The sequence below is a fragment of the Tympanuchus pallidicinctus genome, unplaced genomic scaffold, assembly GCF_026119805.1.
Source record: "Tympanuchus pallidicinctus isolate F22 unplaced genomic scaffold, pur_lepc_1.0 scaffold9, whole genome shotgun sequence".
Lineage (NCBI taxonomy): Eukaryota > Metazoa > Chordata > Aves > Galliformes > Phasianidae > Tympanuchus > Tympanuchus pallidicinctus.
In genome coordinates, this window is record NW_026294813.1 from 13,034,309 (window position 1) to 13,052,426 (window position 18,118).

Below are 18,118 nucleotides of genomic sequence, written 5' to 3' on the forward strand. Positions count from 1 at the left end.
TTTTTACTTCCTCTATCTGTTGACATATTTGAAAAGGCATTTTTTGCACCTCAGTGACCAATGACAAATCAAGTTTGGCTTTCTTGTTTTCTCCTTGAAGATATGAACTGCAGCTCTGTCAGGCCCTGCAAAGGCCTTACCTCCAAAGATCGTATATTTTCCTATTCTACCCTACGTCAAGGAGAAGTTCCCTGTTCAGTTAGGCTAGTGATCTGTCTCTCTTGACTTGTGACATAGTGAAGTTGCCTACCTCTGGGCTTTTAGAAGTTGTTTCTTGAAAAGCAACCAGCTCTCATGGACCCCTAAACCCTCTTGAGCAGATTCCCAGGGGTCACTGCTAAGTCCCTTCTCACTCCCTGAGAAGTTTAAAGTTTGCTTTCTCGAAGTCCAGGGTAGCAACTCTGCTGAACTTTTTGCTCTTTACACCAAAATATTAAACTCAAGTTATTCATGAGCACTGTGGCCAAGACAACCACCTACCATCACCTCTCCCATAAAACAGTCCCTATTCTCAAACCACAGATCTAGGTGCATATCTTTCCTTGTTAACTTACTCACTGCTTCTGAATGAATTTATCTCCAACATATTTTAGGAACTCCTCAGATTTGCTTGTTCTGGCAGTATTCATATTCACAGAATCACAGAAACATAGAATGGCTTAAAGATCATCTAGTCCAACCCTCCTGCCATGGACTGGTTGCCACCCACCACTTTCAAACTCCTGCTGTAAGCAGGGCTGCCACCTGCCAGATCAAGCTGCCCAGAAGCCCATCCAAACTGGCCTTGAACACATACAGGGATGGGGCAACCAAAGCCTCTCTGGGCAGCCTGTGACAGTGCCTCACCACCCTCTGAGTAAAGAATTTTCTCCTAGCATCTAACCTGAATCTCCCTTTTTTAGTTTAAAGTCATTTCTCCTTGTCTTGTCACAATCAGACTGTGTAAAAAGTTCATTCTCTCTCCTGTTTATAAGACCCTTTCTCATACTCAAATTGCCCCTTTTGCATATCCTTCCATATGAGCCATAGAAAATTTTGGGACATTTTGAATGGAAGAGAGTCTTTGACAGAAAAATGTAAGAAATAATGAAATAAAATACAGATAGAGGATGTTATCTCTGTTCTTTCCAGATCTATGTTGCATAACTGTTTTAATAATAGCCATAATTAAATTATGTGAAGACTGCAAGAGAACAAGAGGAGAATGAGATACTTAGAGAAAGCATCCAGGAGAGGTATTGGTTTGTTATAAATCCACAGCCAAAAGAAATAACACATTGCAAAACTTTCTTTAGGAAGTAGTTAACTGATCAGGTATAGCTTAATGAAATAGCAAACTGCCCCATGGTACATCAATCCCATCCAAGAAAAAAGGATAATTTATCTGAATCAACATTCAGAAGAATATTTTCTATGTATACTGGACATCACAAGATAAGAGTGATTCTTATGTAACAGCTCACAGTGATGATATCCTTAATTATATAATTAAGGATATATAAATAAGTAACAAATACAATTTCAAAACAAAAATAAACATATGGAAGCAACTCCACTAAAATTAGAAGAACTAGAATTTATTCAGGCTTTATAAGATTTTTTGCTTTTTTCAGCACTGTTAGAGTCTTCTCACTGTACCTAACCTAACAACAGCCCAGTTTTCTCTATTATACCAACTGTGGTCATTTCAAAACTATGGGCAGCTAAGCTCTACCACCGTGCTCTTTTACTCCCCCTCTTTAAAAGAACACGTCAAGAAAATACAATGAAACAAAAGCTCATGAGTTCAGATTAACTAAATTAAACATCACAGGCAAAACAGACTCAACATTAACATAATTTATTTGGCTGTTACTAACCAACTAGAGCAGTGAGGTCTAAAAGCAAACTGAAAACACCTTCCCCCTGTCCACCTTCTTCCACCTGCTACCCTCAAGCAGCGCAGAGAAACAGGGAAATGGGGACTGTGGTCAGCAGCTGCTGTTCCCCTGTGGTCACTGCTCCCTTAACATGGGTCCCTCCAATGGGATGCCACAATTCCTGAACTGATCTTCATGGACTTCCGCAGGCGGCAGCTCTCCAAACACTGCCCCAGTTCTATAGCACAGGGCGCATCCTTCAGGCACTGCTCTAGCACTGCTCCCGGAGCCCACCAGCCCCACCAGGGGCTCCTCCCCCCAGCTCTGGTCTGGGTCTGCTCCTGCAGTGGATTTCCATAGACTGCAGCCTCCTTTAGGCCTCGTCCAATGTTGCATCTTGGGCTCCTCCAATGTCTGCATATGGAGATCTACTGGGCACAGGCTGCTCCACCATGGGCCGCTTCTTGGCACTCGGGGACTTCTGCTCCGCACCTGGAGCATCTCTTGCCGTCCTTCTGCACTGATCTTGGTGACTGCAATGCTGCTTCTCTCTCATTTTCTCACTCCTCTCTCCCAGTTGCTATTGCACAGCATTTTTTTCCTTTCTTCAATTTGCTGTCCCAGAGTATACACAGTGTCACTTATCACTCAGCTCTGCCAGCCCTGAGTCCCCTTTGGAGCAGCTGGAGCCAGTTCTGATCTGACATGGGGCAGTTCTGGGCTATGCTCTGTCACTCCTGCAACACTCCCTCCTCCTCCTCCCTCTTTCTCCCCTCCCCCCCCCCTCCCTTAATAAAAACCTCACCAGGTAAACCTAATACACCAATGCAGATAAGGAGACACACAGGCTAAAGGCATGAGCACGTGCAGTAGACTGAATATTTTTTTAGTTGGTAGTTAAAGGACAACTTTCATACAAGATTAGAAGTTACCTCATTTCTGGCAAAAGTCCTACCTATCGCAGTCACATGTCAGGTTTACTCCGACAATGTGCACTGCTCATACCAGGAAGCCCTACCTTTCTTGGTCCACGTGAGCTGCTGCTTTGTCACAGGCACACCTGCTGCCACTGCAGGGCTCCCCATGGCTGAGGCCTTGCTGGGCTGCCAGTGTGCCTGTGACAGAAAGATCATGCTGAGTGAGAGTCCATTCTTTAATCATCCACTGCACTGTAAAGATCACCAGCATGCTTCAGGATAAAGAAGACTGGCAATTTTTATGGCTGGTGAAAAATTCACATAACCCAAGATCTGCTATCTTTTCTCACGAAATACATTATTCATAGAATCAAAGAATAACAGAATGGCTTGGGTTGGAAGGAACCTTATGTCCATCCAGTAACAAGCACCATGGGCAGTGCCCCCACCAGCTCAGGCTGCCCAGGGACCCATCCAACCCAGCTTTGAGTGCCTCCAGGGATGGAACACCCTTTAGACAGCAGTACCAGCACCTCACCAATTTCTGCATTAAAAAAGTCCCCCTAACATATATCACCATTTTCCCCTTTAAAAAGTAATTCCTCTTTGTCCTATTAGACTACATAAAAAGTCACTTCCCTTCCTGCTTATAATCTCACTTCAAGTACTGGAAGGCTGCAACGAAGTCCCTCCAATCAGAGCCCTGTAGAATCTATGTACATCACAGCAGTAAATACTAGTGTTGGGACTGCCTGCTGCGTAGCTGCACGGATAACAGAAGTATAAGAATGAAGTGCCTTAACTGCAGACTGCTGTGCTGGTCTGGCTATTGGTGACACGAGCACAAGCCCTGCAGTCACCAAAGTGATTGTGGCTTTGTCTGAGAATAGCAAAGGATGCTGAGAAAGATTTACAAATGTAAAGGCTGGAAATGTGTTATGAGCAATCTTGAAAATTTTTGTCTGAGACCAAAAATATAGAAGCAGGGAAGAGCTTATTTTTGGTAAATGAGAAGGCATGTCTTCAGCTCAGCCATTCTCATGGACCATTCTGAGGTAGCATAAGCTACTGCCGCAATGATCAGCACTGTGGGCTAAAGACATTCTGCTCCTAGGCACTGTTATTCTCCTGATGTGTACATGAACCAGTAAAGGGACAGGACTTTTGAGTTCATATGAGAATGAGTGAGGGGTCATAACACTTGCCACATCTTCTTTTGTTTGAAAATGACCATTCTAAATACATTTTGTCTGTCTCTAAAAAGACATATGAGGGTTTTGGCAGATTTTTCTTCCTCAGAGGAAGTTGTGGTAAGGAAAGAAGGCAGCAGCAAACAAAAGTGTTGCTCTCTGAATTCTTACTTCTTTTATTCTTTTTTGTATACTTAAGAAGCTGAGACTTGTCCTGTTTGCTTTCCCATGCTTTTTGTGAGGAACGGAGCAGGGAGAAAAGAAGGGCAGGGACAAACAGCTGTAACTCCTATGCCAGCAGTTGCTCACTGAGGAAAGCTTGAGTGTATTTGAGAGTATGGGGGGAAAAAAAAGAACTGATTGCTGTCTCCTTTAATATGCACTTTCAGTCTGACTGCCTGCAAAGTTCCTTTTAGTGTTTTTCTTATAAAATCTTGCTGCTTCTTTTCACTGGTTCCTCCAAGTTTTACCCTCTTTTCCACCTTCCTCCCAGTGTTACTCTTGTAACACTATTTTACATTTTTTTGAGAGGCAGTGAAATTGTGATTGTTTGAGAAGTCTGAACTTGAGTTTCAGGAGGCTGATACCACTGTGATGCAAAGTAACTTCACTAAGGCTGATGAGATTACAGTGGTACAAATGTCATAGTGAAAATGAAGTTAGGCCCATGCTCTCCTCTAAGCCCTCCTTTCCACAGATGATCTGCTGATGTCAGTGTAAGGACTGCTCCTTGGAATTTATCAGCTGATTTTAAAGGTTTCCAATCCTAACTTTTCTCATAAATGAATCTCTGGAAACAAAACTAGTAGGTTTCCATCCCTGTCACATAATAATCTTTCTTAAATGACTGTAGAAAAAGCATAAAATCCTGGCCTGACCAGATTTTAAAGTGGATTCACCATTACATGATGAAAAATGAGTCAAGCCCATAATTCCTTCCACAGACTTGCCAAACTCTATTCTCGAAGAGCCATGCTTTTTTTACCCTGTTGGAAGTCTGCTCCATTTTTTTCATTTGCTGGTGGCTAGTATACTTTTACCTTCCTGCCTCATTTGTATTTGTTTTCTATTTGCTCCAGCATTGTTCTACAGCTTAAGTAGCTATTGGACTGGTCTAACACATGCTTTTGTACTGATAGGCATACACCATCTTCATAAGGACATGTAGGTGCCTGTACCCTTTTCCACATTAACTTCTATTTTGCCAGATTAAACCAGCCAAGTTATGTTAGTCACTATGTAATAGGTAGCCTTCAGATCCTTTACCTCATCTTGGTAACTTTACTCTTCACCTATCCTAAATTGAAGGAATCTTGTACATGGGTGACCTGTCTATTGTGCCTATGGGATTTTACTGCTACCTTGGATCTTCCTCTTAATCCAGAGCTGCTAGGATCACAGTTGTCTTTTCTTGGCAGCACTGCACCGGAGCCTAAGTATGCTTGTACAGACTTGCCTGACTGGCTTGAGTGTAGCTAGTAGTATAACAGGCACACCGCTGCTTATTAAAAGCTGAAAAAAATACTTCAAAATGCTGGAGAAATATTTAAGAACTGCCTCACACTGTAGTGTCTGCTTCTACAGTTGCCAAGGTTGCATTACATCAGCTACCTATAAACTAGATAGTGTAGGTATAAATGTCTAAAGTTATCCTTGTTACAGATTTCAGTGATAGTTATTAACTCACATCTCTCATCTCATCTTTCACTAAACCATTGGTGATTTAGTTTGTGTTCTGTCTTATTCCCTTCACCCAGATTCTAGGGTTATATGGCCTGTTTTGATAAGGAGAAAACGTATACATGCAGACCCTTAATATTATTACAGTCCTCTTAGAGAAATTAAGACAGCGATGATGTGAACCAGTACTTCCTTGATCCACTTTCATTTTGAAAATCTCTTCCCTCTGCAGGATCTTATCACTCTCACCCTTTACTCCTGATCTGATTGCCCTCTATATAGCAGCAGCAAGTGGATGCAGACATAAAGCAAAACAACAACAACAAAAACCCATAGCTTGATACATCTTTTCTGTCTTGTGAAATACCTATTAGGTTCTACTGTTTATTCCTTTTCTCATTTCTGAAGAGACAGCCTCATTTTAAACACACATTCCCTATTTACTCTTTCTACATAGAATAGTCACAGGAAGATTTTGATTACAGCTAGCTGAACACACTAATATTTTAGGGCATAGTTTTATGATACCATCAACTGAGACTTTATTGCCAGCTATGCATTCCATTCCCATATTGCTAGCATTTGTTTGACCTCAAAGTGAGTGTCAAGAAATTTATAATAGGAGGTGAAAAAAGAAATTATGGTCTACCATTTTAGCTTTCTAAGCTGTCCTAACCTGGCCTGAAATGGATAACACAGCAGACATGATGGATGGAAAGGGGCAAGCAAGTGGGGGCAGAAACTTCCTCTCTGCAGCAGTTAGTTTAATCCAACTGCAATGAAAAAAGCACACCAGAAGCTCTATAATCTCTGTGTGAATAGACTGCAAGGTATATGTTCCTTACTCAAAAATGCTTGCCTGTGTTGCCAAGAAACTGTTCATAAGGTTACTGATTGAAATATTCTGCAGAATATCCATTTAGTCACAAGATATGACCAATTCTGACCTTGACTAGAAAGACTTGACTATAGTAACAACTAAGCACCCACATCAGACAAATCTTGTTTCATTATGAAAAAGAACGTTCTTGATTCTTTCATTTCACTACAAATACATGCATTTTATTTTCTACTCACTGACTTGAATAAAGAGAAGATAAAAATATGGATTATTGAAAGTATTAATAAAAATATGTAAAAATGCCTTCAGCTATGGAGAGGTTGATTACTAGCAAATAATTTAATATGTTGATAGAATTCGAAACACCATTACATAATCTGAAATTACTTTCAGAACAGAGGAAAAAGCTAACAAAAATATCAAAAAAATTTTTTTTTCTTCTATTTAGTCAGTTTTTTGCTGTGTAATCAACACCTTTCATTCTGTTGTAAAAAGATTTTATTTTATTTTATTTTTGCTATTCTAGACTATAAAACATGGACTTCTGTTGCACAGTGGGCGTTATAGATATGATTTGTGTTAAAGTGTTATTAGTTTTTAAAAATTTAGGCAATAAGCATTTCAAAGGAGCCACAACAACCTGTAGCTTACGCAGCCAATGCTTTAAACTATTCTTTTTCGGCTGATGCATTCCTCTGCTCCAGAGTACACCTCTCACCTTTAAAGCTGTCACACTCCAAACATAGCTTGTGCTGAAGAGAATCACTGTTTTGCCTCAAGCAAGGAACATAAGTGTTGCAAAACTGACTCCTCCTCTAATGGGGAGAGCATGTACAAGTACACAGAGTTGTATTTCTGCTAGAACTGCCAGGCTGAATATTTTGCAGTCAGAGCTGTAAACCTTACAGGCTGTCTTTGTTTAGCTTTCTATTTTGGATTCTTTTTCTCCCCTCTTTCTTTTTGGATTTTTTTTTTTTTTTAATATATATATGAAACTCTTTCAAATGCTGGATTTTCACCTCCTTTTTCAGGAAGTATTCATGAATTGACATGGGTCAACATACTTCTCATTACCAGGCAAAAGTAAGTACTGCAGTTAAACCTGTTCCTACTGTGTGTTTACCTGACTATGTGTCGTTGTAAGAAGGACAGAGTAGACTTCAGTTCTATTAGCAAAATTTAAAACCTTAAAAAGACTAAGTTAAAATTAATGTTATGCTGAATATGGAATACCTCACATTCTGTAAAAATACCATTTTGATTTGACAGTCGGTGCTCTCTCTTTTAAAATATGAAAAGAAGCCAGAAACAGAGATGTCTCTCCTGTGCACGTTTTTTTTTAAATTTTATTTATTTTTGGAAAATTAGCAGTACTGATCTCATGTTGCTACCCTTTTATATTATGTATTTCACTAAATACACCTTATATGTGTCATTGATTAATGAGCATATGGCTAGTTGAGAAAAAAGCCTCCTGGAGCTCTCATAACTGCCGTTACATCTTCCACTATCTACTGCTCCCCAGCTATTAATTTATTCTTCCTGTAGTACCCACTTCGGTGTTCATGTATATGCTCATTAGTTACAGCCCCTATTCTGTGTTATTTAGATTCTTTTGTTATAGGCATAGACTGGAAGTTGAAGATTGAAGAGAAACATATCAGAGAAAAAGGAAAGAAAATAGAAGCTGCTAAATGAGCTGGTGATAAGTAAAGAAAATGGTGGGGGTTGATTCCAACCATCTTTTTAGCCATTTTCCCCTGCATGCTGTTGAAACACTGTGTCGTCAGTAATATTTTCACTATTCCAACAGACACCTGAGAATTCATTAATGGTCTGAAAAGGGGAGGGGAAATGTAGAATACACAGTTTCCTTTGCTATTAGTTCCCTCTAGAGAGCGCAGCAGCCTGCAAGACAGCATATGGATTATGTTTCCATATTAGCAGTGTTAAGCTTTCCCTCTGCAGAAATGTTATGCTGCAACTATCCGTCTTTTATTTTTTTGAGAGATAGTTTGCTACTATTTTAAGCTGAACTGCTCTGTTTTCCAAGGCAGGTGGGTAGATTGCCTATGCAGCAAACAGGTTTAAGCAAGAAATAACACTTGGCTGTGTAATTAATGTAGCCATTTACTATATGCACTTTTAGTAGCACAGTGTATCTGCAGAAAGTCTGTGACATGAGTGCATATCAGTCTTCTGTGAGGAAGTACAGCCTATTGAAAGAGGCTGGAATGAAGATTAATGTCTGCTTTCATTTGGCATGGACCTTGCAGATCTTTAGGAAAACAAAATGTGGACAAATGCAGATACTATAAAGGCAGTGAGGAGCAAAACTGACTAAGTTTTCTTATGGAGGTCGTTACACTTTGACAGGACAGCATTATCCAATGTACTCATCTTAGAAGGATAGTCAGGTATCTGTGTTTTCATTTTTAAAACTAAAAAAGGTTTTTATGCTTTTAAACTGTTTCCATTGAATTACTTTTTTTTTTTTTTTCTTTCTTTTTTTTTTTTTTTTTTTTTTTTTTTCTTGTTGCCCAGCTAAAGATCCCTTCTAAATGTGTTTGGTTTTCACAGCTCCAACTGAATTAGCACCTGTGGCAAATGCAGCTCCCTTAAATGAAATGATGCCCCCCAAAATGGTGTTAGCTTTTACTTAGAGCCAGTGGAAGTTTCACCTTTTACACATTTCTTACTGCAGTGAAGTAAATGGATTTCAACCACTTCAGCTGCATCAAGATTTCAGTCTGAACTTTTAGTGTTCCAGGCATGTATTCCTTGTCAGAATTATACACAGCTTAATTAGAGACTCATAAAATAACAGAAACTCTCTGTTACTACTACCTCTTGGGTTTGTGTTGTTTGAAGCGATCATTCTGGCACCTTTAGACACTTAGATTTACACACCTTAGTAGTGTTCTATGTGTGTTTGTGTACCTGCATATACCTGCATATGTTTCAATATACTTCAGTCAGGATTTTGTTTGAGTTTTGGACCAAACTCTTGCTATTCAATTCCATTCTTACAAAGATCTCCATCTTGAAAATCCTAATCTCCCATGGCCTCAGCTTCAGTGCCATTTTTGGTTCTTATTTATTCCTTTTGTGCAGTTGCCCTTCAGAGAGATTGCATGACTTCAAAGGTAGAATCAAAGGCTAGTACCAGAACTTGGTTGGACTAATTAATGAGGCTATTCTAATGCTCTAAATACTTGATTTACAAAGACTTTCTTGTTGCCCCTTTCCTGACTACACTTTCTAGGAGGATGCCTTAATTTCCTGGTTAGGTCTCCATTCTTGTTTAGCCCTGATTACTCTCTCATTTTCCCTCATCCTGACTGATCTTAATTCTTTCAAAGAACTGGCTCATGTTATTACAGTAATTTTTATTGACTGGTCAGCAGTAGCTTGCTGTCCTTCTCCACACCAAGTTATAACTGTTTACACAATTTAATAAACCATTGTGAAATCATGGACTTCAATATTTCCATGAGGAAGGTATCTCACTTTCTTGGCCTTCCTCCTTCCTATCTTTTTTTTATTGCCCCACACCATTGAAGAGGTAAAGACCTGCCTCTGATAGAGTAGTGTCTCACAGTTTTGGTAGATACTGTCTGCTAATGGTTCAATTTAACTTGGCCTTTAATCCCTGTAAAAATCTATTTGCTAAGAAACCTTCGTATCTGGCAGGCCTTTTTTTTTTTTTTTTTTTTTTTTACAATCACTTTTTAGCCATACAGTTTTCCTTTATATAATTTCTATCAGATTTGCAGCTTATTCTGTTGGTAAGAATAGTTCTGCAGACAGTGTATTTGGACTTAGATGTAACCCAATTTTCAGTTCATTGGCAGTTCTCAAAATCATCTTTAAAGATCAAGTAATTGAAATTAACCGGTTTTCTTAACTGTGTTTTGGCAAACTGAAAAGACAAACTTCATGCTGAAATAAGCATTCAGCTAATGCTGCCAAATCTGAAAAAAAAAACCATTTCATTTTAGAGATTTCCTTCAGAAATAAACAAATTCTGAATGTGTCGTATGTATGCAAAATATAAATTTTCTTTATAAAAACCTGTGATAAAATATTTGAATATTTCAGAAGACTGGTTCTGTTTTCCTTCTCTTTTGTAACAGTTTCATAAAACTTGCATGCATGTTTCAGCTGACTTCAGTCTGTGTGGCTGGATAAAAACTTCAGCCAAAAACTTTGCTCAATGTAAATTAGATTTCTACTCTTCCTTTTCTAAAACCATCCATCATTTTTGGCATGGTCTTAGCTAGTACAAACATTCTTCTGAGAATCTTGTGACTACTTCTCAAATTGTTTCTTGTCTGTTATGAGTGATTAGGAAGGAGTATCTCCAAATCACGGAATTTTAGACACTTGCAGCTGTTGCATCTTTCATCAAAATGTTCCTCTCTCTTTGTCAAGTTTGGATATTGATAAACACCAGGATGTCAAAACACAAGTTATCTCACCTTACTTGGCACTTGCATTCTACTTACTTTTGCTTTAGAAAGTGCAGGTTTGTTGTCCTTTGAAATTCAGTCAAATTGCATGGCAGTTTTCAACAACTGATTAGTACCTTTTCTTAAGGAATGAAAATTTAATTTGTGGTGTATTCAAAGCCGTTTATTCCCTGAATACGTACAGTAGAATTCTGCACTAATTGTATTTTCCGTACAAACTATACTATCTTGGATTTTTATCTTGCACTTTAGTGTTCTGAGTTACAGGATAGCCTGTGATCTTCCAAAACTTTTTTTTTTTTTTTTTTTTTTTAAGTTTATTTCAAAATAATTGTGTAGGAGATTGAGTAGAATTTGGATTGATTCTTATAATAAAAAATCAGGAAATATTGAATCAGGATGACAGTTATGTCAGTTTCTGACCATATGAATAAGGAATCCAGTTGTAACTATAATTATTCATCTGTAAGGCTTATCTGGACATTAAATCTAGGAAAACATACAATATTACTTGAAAACAGATATCCCGTTTTCCATCAGTTAACTCAAAATTGATTTCTGTTAGGAACATTCCTTAGGATATACATTGAGGTGATTAGAAAAGGGAGAACAGAGATTTGAGAGGCAAAGCAATCAATTTTGTCTCAAATTATAGTATTCACAAACACAGCTCACTTCCACTGAACAGCTCCAATCGAGATCTGCTGTAGTTCAAGCCTTGAAAGTCCTTTTCAAGATGGCAAATTCATTTGCAATTATAATATTATTTTCCTGTTATTTGAAATCCTGTTTTTATATGAGCTTATTTATTCAACAAAATAAATAGCATGTTACAGCATATTTGTATTTAGTTTGGGCATTAAATCATCCCATAATACGTTATGTCACTGTATTATACGGAAGCAAAAACATATTTCCCCAGAGAAATAAGACACAAATAGAAGTTACACACAAATAATTTTCATTAAAATTGGTATCTAATTGCAAGGAAATTTGAAAGCAAAGATGAGATTTCAAATGGTGTATTCTATCAAATTTTGTATAAATAAATGTAAGAGAAAAATAAAGTTAGAACATTTGCAGCCACTTATTATGTTAGATGAGTTTGGCAATTCAGAGTGGTAGCCTACATGTTACTGCCAAATTATTTGGTAGATAGTAATTATAATATATGTGTCTGTCTTGTTTTTAGTATACATGTATATAAATTTAATTTTTAAATTAAATATTCCAACTAGCTAGAAGATATAAATCCCCGGGAAATCAGACTCAGCAGTTTTGGTAATTCTCTAAACAAGACCATCTGACATAAGAAGAGATTTAAAAGGCTGTGCAGTGCAGTATTCAAAAGTTTCCAGGCTCTGGACTTAGAATGCTTTATTATGTGTTATTTTCCATATTTCACTGAGAATTGTGAAATTAGTAAATAAGAAAAAATGTTTAAAATATCAACTCAAAGATACAAGTATAAATCTCAAGCATTCACCATTTCCACACTCCAGACCACCTGTCTTATGACATGGATTTTGTACAGGATTGAATACTCCCCCCAGAAGCATTTGAAATACATAAACATTGCAGAAAAGTATCCCGAAGTTTTTTGAATATGTTCAGTCTTTTGTACACTTGTGGAGAATGCATGAGACTTTGGATGAGCTCTGCAACATGCTCTGAGGGGCAGATTGAACCTGAGCTTACCATAGGAATCAGTATATTAGGAAGAAATTCTTTACTATGAGAGTGATGAGACATTGGGATAGGTTGCCCAGCGAGGATGTGGATGCTCCCTTCCTGGGAACACTCAAGGCCAGGCTGGATGGGGCTATAAGCAACCTGGTCTAGCAGGAGGTGTCTCTGCCTATAGCAGGGGGTTGGAACTAGATGATCTTGAAGGTTCCTTTTAAAACAAACCATTCTATGATTCTATGATTTCCCTCCCTGCTGCGTGTGTCTGCCAGTTGCAGCTGTGGCTCTGCCTGGTGACTTTTCCTATACTTTAAATATTCCCTTACTTTGCAACAGTATATGACCATCCAAGCAGAGGTGCCTGTTTAGACTCATAGAATCATAAAGGCTGGAACTGACCACTGGAGATCATCAAGTTCAACCCACTACTTTTCAGGTGGGCAAACATAATGGACCAAAAAGGAGCTAGAACATTATTTTACATTTTGATGAGACCACTAGAATTATAATCTATCTTTTGAAGACCCAGGGAGATTCTTCTTTATTTTGCTCTCTCTTCTTGCCTCTATCTTGTTGCATTAAAATGTGTAAGAATGAAAGTGTAGAATAAATGCTAAAAATACAGTTTTCTGAAAGGTGTTTACATTTTAAGTCTACATTTAAGCAAATCTTGTCAGCCCTGCATATATGTTAGACTACCATCATGATCCCCTTAGCTTCACAGTTAATGATGTCTTTGTCTTGAGGAATTTTCCAATCTCCTGATCTTCAGTCCCCTGACAACCTGAAGTAAGCTCTTGTATAGCACAGGAAAACTCAATGCATTCGTTGTTCCCCTGGGGTAAAGTCATTTCATATTAATAGTATTTGTAATTTCTTACATTTCCACTTTTAGTGTACATATGATATGTAACAGTCTCTGAGAAAGTATGTACCAGTTCATTAAAACACAAACTCTGCGCTGGTAATTCCAGAAAACTTTCAGGCCTCTAGCTGAAGCAAGAACAAATAGGAACAGTCACAATACAAAAACAGAATTTTTATTATTTAGGAGAGAATGATCTTTTTGATGAATTCCATGTGCTGGACGCCCTCATATGGTGTCAGACTTCTTCCTTGAAGGAAACAAGAGATGGTCCTTGGAAAAGCACATATGACATGTAGCCAGATCTTGTACATCTGCTCCCAGCTTGATCCAAAAAAAATGGATCATTGCTGTTGCTCTTTCTTGACCCTGCAACACAAGCTGGGAAATGCCAATCCAAAATGAGTAGGCTTTTTCTTTAAAATGTGAGTTGTATTTAATGATATGATACAAACAGAAAATAAAGAACAGTTCAGTTATGGTAGGGCAGTGTCATGTTCTATGGTAATATAGAAGGTAGGTGAGTGGTTGTGTGAATACAGAACAAAAATAAAAAATATTTAAAAATAGAAGAAAGTTGCATACAGTAAGTGAAGAAGAAAGATTTTTAAAAATATATTAATAGGGAAATTGCTTATTAAGGTGGAAGTTTTAACTTCAGATAAACCTCGTTAAAACTGCCGAACTTAGTTGTTGGTTTTTTTTTTTTGACAAGTTTACACACACAGCTGACCAAGGGAAGCCAGTAGTTGTGATCTTCTTGGATTTTGGTAATTTCCACTAGATTTTCTAACTGTTTCTCACAGTATCCTTCTGGACAAAATGTTCAGCATACAGCCAGACAAAAACATAATGTGACGGTTGAGCAATTGGTGGATGGTTCAGGCTCAAAGAATTATGGTAAATGAGGTTACATCAAGGTAATGGCCAGTCTCTAGTGGAGTTTAGCAAGGGCTGCGTTTTGGGGCCAGTTCTCTCCAGTGTTATCATCAGTGCCTTATATACAGGATTCAAATGCAAACTGACCAATTTTGCAGATGACACTAAATTGAGAGGAGATGCTGACTCCCTGGAAGGAAGACCTTGCAAAGAGATCTTGACAAATTGAATTATGGTCCATCACCAGTCACATGAAGCTGAACAAGAGCAAGTTCCAGATTCTACACTGGGGACAGGGCAGCCCTAGGCATTTGTGCAAAGTAAGGGATAAAATGCTGGAGAGTACTCCCACTGCAAAGGGATCTGGAGGTTCTGGCTGATGGTCAGTTGAACATGAGCCAGCTGTGTGTTCTGCAGACAGAAGGGACAACCACACCCTGGGTGCCACAGGTGCAGCACTGCCGCTGGGGGAGGAGAGGGGTTGTCTCCTCTGCGCTGTGCAGCCTCACCTCCAGCACTGGGCACAGTTCTGAGCACCATAATAATATAACAGGCATATAATACTGTTAGAGAGCATGCAGAGAAGGGCTACAAAGAGAAGGTTCTATGGGCAAAACATTTGAGGAGCTGAGGGCACTGGATGTGCTGGGCCCAGAGCAGAGGAGCTGAGGGGAGGCCTGATGGCGGCTGCAGCTCCTGTCAGGGAGCGGAGGGCAGCGCTGAGCTCTGCTCTGTGTGACAGCGACGGGGCCGAGGGAACGGCATGGAGCTGCGCCAGGGGAGGGCCGGGGGTGGGGGAAGGCTCTGCAACAGAGGGCGGTGGGCATGGAACAGCCTGCCCAGGGCAGCGGGCACGGCACTGAGCTGCTGCAGCTCACAGAGCTTTTGGACAACACTCTCAGACATTAGGTTTGGATTATGAGTGGTTGTGTGGAGCTGGGAGTTGGGCTCAGTGATCCTTGTGGGTCTCTTCTAACTGTAGATATTCTGGATTCTTTGATTCTGTGATTCTTCCTTTCAAGATATTTATTCCAGTCTCTCCCCCTCCTCCCCACAGGTAAAGCCCAACCCACTATTGTATCATTATACCTGATCATCATGTGTCTGCTTACCCTAAGTAATGCTAAATTAACCCAAACTGCATGTAATAATTACTAAAATAGGTTAAAATAGTGCTTATAAGTAAATCCCCTCTCTAAGGATTACCATTATATATTTAGTGTATAGATTATTTTATGTCAAATACAGATGTATTATTTCTTGTTTGAGTAGTAGCAGCATGGCACTGTATTGTGGTTGCGAAAGATGGAGGAGATGGTAAGGAATGGCAGCCCTGTAAAGGAATGTAGTTATTATCAATTAAAAAACAACTCTCATCCAGGGTGAAAAGGAAGGAAGGAAGAAAAAGGAGAGAAGGAAGGATGGAGGGGAAGGAAGGAAAACAGTTGTTTGTAATGTAACTGACCCTAGAAATTGACAGTTGGATAAAAGCCTCTCAAGTCCATGAGGTTAGCAGTTACAGCCAGAGTGGGAGGAAAAAGAAGGATGGGAAACTGATTTTTACGTTGTGCTCCCCAACAATGCTTGCACCAAGATTTTTCCACAAAGTAGCAATTTGAACATGATGAAACAGGGATCAAAGGACCTGGGAACTTCAGGCAAGTGGTAAGTGGGACTAGCAGAAATACAGTGCCCTGAAATAATATTCACAGAGTTGTAAGTATTGGAGTGAGTCCATTATTCATCTACATCCATGTTGCTGGAATGTATAAATATTTCCTAGCTCCAGTATCAGAGCTCTAACCATTAACCACTCACAGGCCTGGTTAATAATCCTGTAATTAAGACGACAAGGGATTAAACAGATGAGAATTCTTACAGCTTGGAAGTTGGCACATTCTTTTGGAAGCTTCTCCTGGGGTTGCCAGAGACAAAAGAATTTCAGCTGACATCACTGGAAGGTTTATGTCAATCTACTTCTACGTAAAATATGTTGAGCACCTAGGTGGTTATTGATTTATCAGTCCCATTATCAGTCTGTGTTCTGACAAATGACAATAGCAGTTAAATCATTACGACAAAAAAGTACAAGCTGCATTATCTGCAAGTGAACCAACTTTGTATTAATACATGCAGCACTGAAATAAAAAGAAATGAAATTTCACATTGTGAAATCTGTCACTCCAGAAGGTTTTGACATTTTAAGAAAATACCCTATGATGTGGTAAAGACTAAACAGTGAAGGAATAAATGTCTATTACAAAGCCCAAGTTGGCAATGGTATCTCTGTTCTCTCAGGGCAATACTTTGGAGTAGTAACCTCTTTTCAAAAGCTGTATCATTTTTCTAAAGGAGTTTGGAAATAAGTAAGTCACATGTTAAGAGTGCTGCTGAAAACAGCCAAAGATGTGATCAGATGTATCTTCCGGGATATTGTGCCCAAGTTGCAAACACTGGCAAAGCAAGAGGTCTCAGGCCTTATTTATGTGAAGAGACAGCTTTTAAAAGGAGGCATGTCACAGCTCTAAAGCAGAGGCCTTCCTCAAACCCTTAAAAGGGAAAGGATGAGTAGAGCTACGCTGCATTCCATCTGCAGCAGAAAGAAGTTAAATAATAAATTCTACTAAACAGTGGGATAAAAACAAGAAATCAAGAGAGGGATGGCCCATTCTGCCATTAGAAGAGAAGTCAGAATATATAGCAGGGCTGATTTTTGTTTATGGCGCTCAGAAGAATTTACCAAATCCAAACTTAGATTTGTTTTGCCCAGATACAGATAAGCACCAAGAAGACCTTGTTCATTGAGATACCATTAGTTGCAGCTATAGCAGAGATTGCTTGCAGGAATTTTTTTCACATCTGGGAATGGGAAAGGTTGTGTACCTCTGAACAACAAAGCTCTGCAGCAAAAGTGAGGAAGAAAAGAGGTGAATTACCCATTGCCATTTATTTTCAGCCAGGTGAATGCCACATTAGGAGACATACCCATTCTGAGTTTGTAAGGCACAGTCTGATATGTTAGGTGTAGATGACCTGGAATTGGCCATCAGGACTTCATTTTTTGTCCTCACAGGAGGCATGGTTACTGCTGCATCAAGTTCAGAAGAGCCATTCACACTAGAGGTGTCTTTTGGTAAGTGTAGCTCCACACCTTTGTCATACTGAATTATTTGCTTTTCTACCAAAAATCTTAGCTCAGCTGCAATTTATCTGATGTATGTTATCTTTTGGAAAAAAAAAAACAAAAACAAAAAACAACCCTTTGCAAATTTTTCTTGGTATCCCCACACACAATTCTGTAAAAGTGATTTTTTCTTTGGCTTTCTATTTTAGTAGGCAGTATTGCAGGTATTATGAAGCAGAGTGCAAAGTCCAAGGACTGCACCAGTGATAACACTGTATAGCGTTTGAAGTTAGGTGAAAGAGTCTCTTGGTCACACTGACATAATTAGCTAGTTGCTTTCAAACCTTAGAATTTTTTAATGTACCCACCTGCTCTTTGGTGCCCTCCCAGTCCCTTTCAACTTGAATCACTCTAAATATTTCAGGAATTTTTTTCAGCAGGCTTGTTAACTGGTGGGTCTGCAACTGCATTTTCCTTTCATTTCATTTTCTTCATTGTTATTTCTTTACTATTCCAAGCCCACCAACCTCTGGTGAGAAACATTTTCTTAACACCCACCCACCCACCACCTGACCCTCCACTGACACAGCTCCATGCTGTTCTCT

At 39.1% G+C, this 18,118-nt stretch overlaps 1 protein-coding gene across 23 annotated transcripts in view; it reads left to right on the forward strand.

Moving 5' to 3' along the window:
- The window catches only part of PRLR (prolactin receptor), a 195,493-nt gene that overhangs the window by 86,304 nt on the left and 91,071 nt on the right, over window positions 1–18,118 (forward strand). For 18 of the 23 annotated variants that reach the window (XM_052670517.1, XM_052670527.1, XM_052670533.1 and 15 more), the window contains one exon: window positions 7,519–7,570. The exons of 1 other annotated variant lie outside the window; for it this stretch is intronic. The gene's annotated coding sequence lies outside the window, so the exon portion shown is untranslated. Of the gene's footprint in view, window positions 1–7,317; window positions 7,571–17,462; window positions 17,523–18,118 lie in introns of those variants that run through there. 4 more of the 23 variants (XM_052670518.1, XM_052670521.1, XM_052670530.1 and 1 more) reach the window with 2 other exon arrangements.